General features: G+C 39.0%; 1 pseudogene; it reads right to left on the bottom strand.

Moving 5' to 3' along the window:
- Positions 1 to 1,051: 1,051 nt before the first annotated feature.
- Positions 1,052 to 1,476, bottom strand: LOC145946426 (protein GVQW3-like; annotated as a pseudogene).
- Positions 1,477 to 7,518: the final 6,042 nt, after the last annotated feature.

The following is a 7,518-nucleotide window of genomic DNA, read 5'->3' as shown; positions in this document are numbered from 1 at the left end:
GAATGAGTCAGGGCACCTTCGGCCTCACACAAACACGCGGAATTCTATGACGTTATTTCGATAATTCTGCCATCATTTCGGCAGCTAAATTTTCTTCACGGTCCTTATGCTCTCGGTGTGACTCATTCAAACCATTTCTCGTAATTAGGTCGGGGATGACGACGACGTCTCACCAGGTCCTCGTCCTTCTTTTCGTCGACCGCTCGCTTCACAATTTTCCTTTTACTCGCTCTCGTATATAGGACCTCTGCTCTCTCGTCAGTCTCACCAGACACAAAAAGGATCAAATAGAGTGGAAGCTGGCCGTGTAACGCGATTCGCGCCATCTTACAGTTCGGAGTGCACTACGTGCAATCCTCTCTCTTCCTCTCTCCCCCTCACTCTCACTCTGCAAGATAGTCTGATGGCAGAGAACTCGTAAAAACTTCGTCTGTCGTAGACATAAAGTAAGGCAGAGAAAAACGTATCGTAATACGAGGGTGATTTGAAAAGTCCGTGCAAAAATGAAAACTACTTAATTTTTCGGGATAAACTTTTTTTATTTTTCAACGTAGTCTCCTTTTAGGCTTATACACTTCGTCCAACGCTGTTCCAGTTTGTTGATCCCTTCCAAATAATAAGATTGGTCCAACTCTGCAAAATAGGCATTCGTTTCCGCAATCACCTCCTCGTTTGAATAAAATCTCTTTCCCCCCAGCCATTTCTTCATATTGGGGAACAAGTAGTAGTCCGAGGGAGCCAAATCTGGAGAATAGGGGGGATGCGGAACGAGTTGGAACCTTAATTCCATCAATTTTGCGGCTACAACTACAGATGAGTGAGCTGTGCGTTGTGATGGAAAAGGACTTTTTTGTGGGCCAATCGTGGACGTTTTTCTTGCAGCTCGGTTTTCAAACGGTCCAATAACGATGAATAATATGCACCTGTAATAGTTTTGTCCTTTTCCAAATAGTCGATGAGGATTATTCCATGCGAATCCCAAAAGACAGTCGCCATAACTTTCCTGGCCGAAAGAACGGTCTTCGCCTTCTTTGATGCAGATTCCCCGCTGGCAACCCATTGTTTGGACTGTTCCTTGGTCTCAGGCGTGTAGTGGTGTATCCATGTTTCGTCCACAGTGACGAAACGACGCTTAAAGTCCTGTGGATTCCGCTGAAACAGCTGCAAACCGTCCTTGGAACACCTCACACGATTTCGTTTGTTGTCAACTGTGAGCAATCGCGGCACCCATCTTGCGGATAGCTTTTTCATGCCCAAATGTTGATGCAAAATATTATGTACCCGTTCACTCGAGATGCCCACAGCACTAGCAATCTCGCGCACCTTCACTCTTCTATCATCCATCATCATATCATGGATTTTATCAATGATTTCTGGAGTAGTGACCTCAATAGGGCGTCCAGAACGTTCAGCGTCACTTGTGCTCATATGGCCACTCCGAAAATTTTGAAACCACTTATAAACTGTTCTAATCGAAGGTGCAGATTGACCATAATGTTTATTAAGCTTCTCCTTAGTCTTCTGAGGCGATTTGCCTTTCATAAAGTAATGTTTTATCAACACACGAAATTCTCTTTCATCCATTTTTTGGAAATCACTCGACTTTCTCGATTCAAACGAACGCCAAACACAGAGAAATAGACCGATCTGGCTGAAACTTGGTGTGTGTTCTTCCAAGAGATGCTACTAACTAAAAATAACCTCGATACGCACCAGTGGTGCCATCTCTCTGACTTTGCACGGACTTTTCAAACCACCCTCGTACGTGTGTACGGAAAGTGCACGATGTACTTTCCGCATACACGATTTACGTAGTTACGTATATGTTTTTCTCTGTCTTGCTTTACGTCTACGCTACGACAGACGTAATTAATTCTCTGCCATCAGCCATAACTTCCATGTTGACCGATGCTATTGAAGAGTGGGGGGATTTAGGATGGCCTCTGAGCTGGTAGATGGCTCTGAAACTCGGACACGCTATTTAATATTGTGCTCTTATGGCAGCTTCCACTCTATCTGATCCTCTTTGGCCAGACAGTGACGAGCGGAAGTCCCGCCGGAGACACGCTGGCGCCGAACTGCCGAAATAAGCCGCGCGGAGCGCTCATGGGATCAGGGTCGTGACGCGGCCGGGATGGTCCTGGGGCCGTAGTTACTATTTATAATTTCTTCTTTTTTCTTCCCGTTACCGGGACCATCCTTCCATTCCCTCAGGTGACCGGGCTGGAAAATTTTCTCAGCAGCGTACGAAGGACCCGACTCAGGCCTACCAGGACACCGGATGTCGTCCGCCTCGATTCCTGAGTCGATCGTGGATCGCATTCGGGTCCGGGACCCGGGCATGTTATCCCTTGTCGTAACTCCGTGGCGGGGCTCCGGCGCAATCCTCGCGCGGAGTGGCCTTCCCCTTTCATGAGCTCTCGATTCCTAGAGAAGAGGATTTTTCTTTAAATTTTTACGCGGCATCTTCTGTCCCGAAATGTAATAATGATCGTTACGACTGAAAGGCTCTCTCACTTAGCGTACTCTGTACTCCTGCAACTTTTCTCTTCGAATCCTCCTCCGGATGAGATGTCGCCGTCCTCCCGTGCCCTTCGCTAATACCTGAATTTGCTACCGCGTGTAGGATAAATTCTCACACAAAAGAAAAGTTTTAACAAAAGACCTATCTACTATTTATGGTTGCACGCACCAAAACGGATCTCTCTCTCTCTCTCTCTCTCTTTTTTTCTCTGAGAGAAGACGTGTCAAACATCGCTCTGCAAAAGTGATAACTTTTAAGTGGTTATATAGTGAGGGAGAGTGGCGAAAAAGTATTGAAGTAATAGTTGCATAGACCGGGAATAGACATGAGTGTTATCTAACAGGAATATGCTGATTTGTGGGCGTGAGAGTTATATTTCTTGTATGAGGCATCGAGATTTCACGCGACAGGTAGACATTAAAGGTGGACACAAAGCGCTGACGTGTGAATTTGGACAAAGGTAATTGACCGCCTATGCTGGTATTAACAGCTTCGGCCGATAATTATCGATATGAACGATGAATATGACGAGTATCGATGCTCGGCATGTAAGAAGGCAATAAAAAATCAGGTTGTTGCATGCAAGTCTTGTGTTAAGCTGTTTTACCATCCAAGATGTGCAAGTAAACATAAAATTTATGATAGAAATCACGAACTGGTGTCGTGTCCTGGCCCATTTGAGAAATTTACAATTGAAAGTGAAGCAGATACGAAGAAGGCACCGACAGCAGCGGGGAGCAGCAGGGAAAGACAAGGATCTACAGGATCTACGGGTTCGTTTACGACATCAAGCAGTGGAAATAGAATATCAGGAGCGAGTGGATCATCGAGTATTGACGTAAAAATAGATTGGCTTGTAAAAACTGTGAAAGAAATAAAAGACGAAACAGCATGTAAGAAGGAAATTAAAATGATGGTTAAGGAAATAGTTCGAGAAGAATTTGGAAGTATTAAACAAGAACTGGAAGACTTGAGAAGAATTATACAAGGAGGAGCGGGTAGACTGGCAGGAGGAGCTCAAAGATGTTATAGTGAAGCAGTTAAAGAGAAGAAAAAAGAAAATATTATAATTGTCAAACCCAAGGTGCAACAGGAGAGTGAAGCAACTAAAAAACTGATAAAAGAAAAGGTAGATATCAAGAATATGGGAATAATGAAGTTAAAAAAAGGAAGTAAGGGAACAGTGATTCTCGGCTGAGACTGGAGAAGAAATGGAAAAGCTAAAGGCGACAGTACAAGCCAAGCTGGGCGAGAATTTTAACGTTACTGAGTCACCACGGATGAAACCTAAGATAAAAATTGTCAATATTGGCGAGGAGGAAATGGAGTTGAATGATGATGATTTAATAGGTACAATTAAGAAGCAGAACAAAATTGACGCGAAAAATGAAGGAATTCATATGCGAATAGTGAAGAGAATAGTTAAAGAGAAAATAAATGAGAAAGATCAGTCCGGAAGAAGAGGAAAAGATGATATCGTAATAATTGAAGCAGATGGAGAGACTCATGAAGTAATGTTGAGAAAAGGGAAACTGAATGTAGGATGGAGAAAGTGTCCTGCATTCAATCACATTAACATTAAAAGATGTTTTAAATGCTGGGGTTATTATCATATTGCAAAGAATTGTACGCGTAATGAAACATGTCACAAATGTGCAAGAAATCACAAAGTGAGTGAATGTACAGCGACAAAGAAAAGATGTATAAATTGTATGTTTAAGATTCCAACATACAATTTGAAAATAAATGATGAGCATGGCGCACTTGATCCGGAATGTCCGACTTTCAAGAGGGCGATACAGGATGAGAAGAGGAGGGCCGGATGGGAGGAAGATAAATAGCAACTACAGAAGGAAACGGAATTAATACTATATACAAATGCGCAAAGTTTGATGGCGCATAAAGACGAGATACAGCATCAGATTATGAAGAAAATGAATCCTGCGTTCATAGCGTTATCAGAAACCAGAGTGACTGCTGAAATTGAAGACTGTGAAGTGAACGTACCGGGGTATAGTATGATTAGATGTGATGCTGAAAACAGAAATACAGGAGGGGTTCTTTTATATGTAAGGGACGATATTAAATATGAGATAGTATTAGTAAAAAAGTTAGAAGCGAATTGTTGGTGTGCTGCGATTGAGGTGAAAGATAAATTGTATAAAGGAGTGATAACAGTAATATATCATTCACCGAGTTCATCGCATGGTGAGTTCGTGAGATTTCTGGAGGATATAATAGAAGAATTAATAATACGGGGAGAATGTATAGTAATAGGAGACTTTAATATAGATATTATGTTGGACTCGTTTTATACAAAGTTACAAACGACAATGTTGAGCTTAGGCATGAAACAATATGTAAATAAACCGACGAGAATTACGAAAGATAGTAAGACAATTATAGATTTAATTTACGCTAATAATAAAATAGAAGTGCAAGTAATACATGAACCTAAAATAACGGACCATGCGTGGTTAAAAGTTGATCTTAATGCGAATAAAATTGATAATAAATACAGAGAATTTAATGCTAGGAATTTTAAAGAGTTTAATGTAGATGAATTTATTAAATTAGTGGAAAATAAATTAGGAAAAAGCCAAGATATGAATGTCAGTGTGAGAGCGAAGAAACTTGTCGATAATATAGTAGATGCGTTGGATGCTACAGCACCTAGAAAAAAATTTAGAATTCCGAAAATATGGGAAGGGAAAAAGTGGTTTTCGGATGAAATAAGGGAAGCAGCGGCTAAAAGGGATGAGGCGTACAGTAAAGCGTTGTATGATGACACGGATGAAAATTGGTCACAGTTTAAAATCGAAAGAAATGCAGTGGTTAAACTAATCAGGACAAAGAAAAAAGAATACTATGAAAATATGATAGATCATAACAAGGGAAATCCGACATCTATGTGGAAAACCTTAAAAGAAATAATAGGGGGCGAACCAACGGGTACAAAAAAAATAGAGAATATAGATTTTGAAATATTAGATAATACTGAAGGGTGCAATATAGCTAATAAATTTAATTTATATTATATACAGAGTATTGAAAACATAGTAAAATCTATAAGTAGAGATAAGTTAGGAAGTCCAGTTAAAAGAATTATTTTTGTTATTGAAAGCGAGGGAATAATGGAAAATTTTGAGATGATTAGAATAGAGCATTTACAAAAAATTGTTATGGAACTACCAAAAAAGAAAGGCACGGAGGAGGGATTAACTAGTGATATACTTAAAGCAGTATTTTATGTAATAAAAGAGGAATTTATTGATATAATAAATAACTCTTTGAGGGAAGGTTGCTGTCCAGAAGGTTGGAAAACGTCTACGATAATACCGATTTCAAAAATAGAAAAAGCCAGAAAAGCAAGTGAATTTAGGCCTATTAATATGTTACCAATATTCGATAAAGTATTAGAATTAGTAGTTAAAAAGCAAATTAAGGCGTATTTAGAAGATAACTGTATTATAACAGAACATCAGTCAGGTTTTAGAAAACAGTATTCGTGTGAAACAGCGATTCAAACAGTCATTGACGAATGGAAACTGGTAGTTAGTGAGGCAAAAATGGTGGGGGTAATTTTCATGGATCTCAAGCGAGCATTTGAAACGATAGATAGAGAAAGACTGTTAGAGAAATTATATCAATACGGAATTAGAGGAACAGCTTTAGAATGGTTAAGATCATATTTAAAGAATAGAACACAGCAGGTACGATTTAACGATGAATGGTCTACATTATTGGCCACAGAATATGGAGTACCACAGGGATCTGTATTAGGACCTTTGTTATTTATAATATATATAAACGATATAATTAAAGTCTGTCCGGAGGGATGTAGTATAAAAATGTTTGCAGACGATACGCTAGTGTATGTGACTGGAGAGAGTAGTGCGGAATTAGAAAGAAAAATGAATATAGCATTTGTTACAGTGGAAAGATGGATGAATACAAATAAGTTAAAAATGAACGCAGGGAAAACGAAATATATGATAGTTCAAAGTATAAGAAAAGAACTGAGAGGTAACATTACACTGAAATGTTTGGATGGAACGGAGATAGAGCGTGTGGAAAGAATGAGATATCTAGGCATAATTATTGACGATAGATTAAGATTTAAGGACCACTGTGATTATATGCTAAAGAAAATAGGGAAAAAAGTGAGTTTTTTAAATAGAATAGGTAACTACATATCGGCATACACTAGATGTATTATATATAAGTCAATCATAGCGCCTCACTTTGAATATTGTGCGACGCTGTTAATTGATATGGGAGAAACACAACTGAATGAATTGCAAAAAGCGCAAAACCGGGCCATGAAGGTCATATTGCAATGTGATAGATATATCAAAGTGGAGAGTATGCTGCAAGCGCTGCAGTTTATGTCCATAAGACAGAGGCTGAATTATAATGTGTGTATATTTATCTTTAAGATTTTAAAGAATATGTTACCGGATCAATTAAGAAATAAGTTAACAATAGTGGGAAAAGAGAATGAAAGACAGACACGGCAAGCTGGGGACATTGTAGTACAGTTTCGTAGAACAACGAGTGCACAGAAGAGTATGTTTTATGAGGGAGTGAAAATGTACAATGCCTTACCAGCTGAAATAAGACGAATCGAAGAACTGGAAGCGTTTACGCGAGAGTTAAAGGAGTATATTGTAATTAATGTAAATTAGACTTGTATTTTACAAATAGCTGAGAAAGCTAATAAATATCAATCAATCAATCAAAAAAAAAAAAAAAAATTCTTTCTCTCTCTCTCTCTCTCTCTCTCTCTCTCTCTCTCTCTCTCTCTATTAATAAGTTTTATGAGGGTAATAAGTTTTATGAGGGAGTGAAAATGTACAATGCCTTACCAGCTGAAATAAGACGAATCGAAGAACTGGAAGCGTTTACGCGAGAGTTAAAGTAAAAAAATAAAATATATTGTAATTAATGTAAATTAGACTTGTATTTAGTACTCTGCGTTGATACCACTGCTT

This window comes from Prenolepis imparis, unplaced genomic scaffold, assembly GCF_030444845.1.
Source record: "Prenolepis imparis isolate NDT839.2.m4 unplaced genomic scaffold, iyPreImpa1.0 SCAF_16, whole genome shotgun sequence".
In the NCBI taxonomy this organism is placed as follows: domain Eukaryota; kingdom Metazoa; phylum Arthropoda; class Insecta; order Hymenoptera; family Formicidae; genus Prenolepis; species Prenolepis imparis.
Note: the sequence above shows the minus strand (reverse complement) of the source record. Positions and strands in the feature narration are given on the sequence as shown.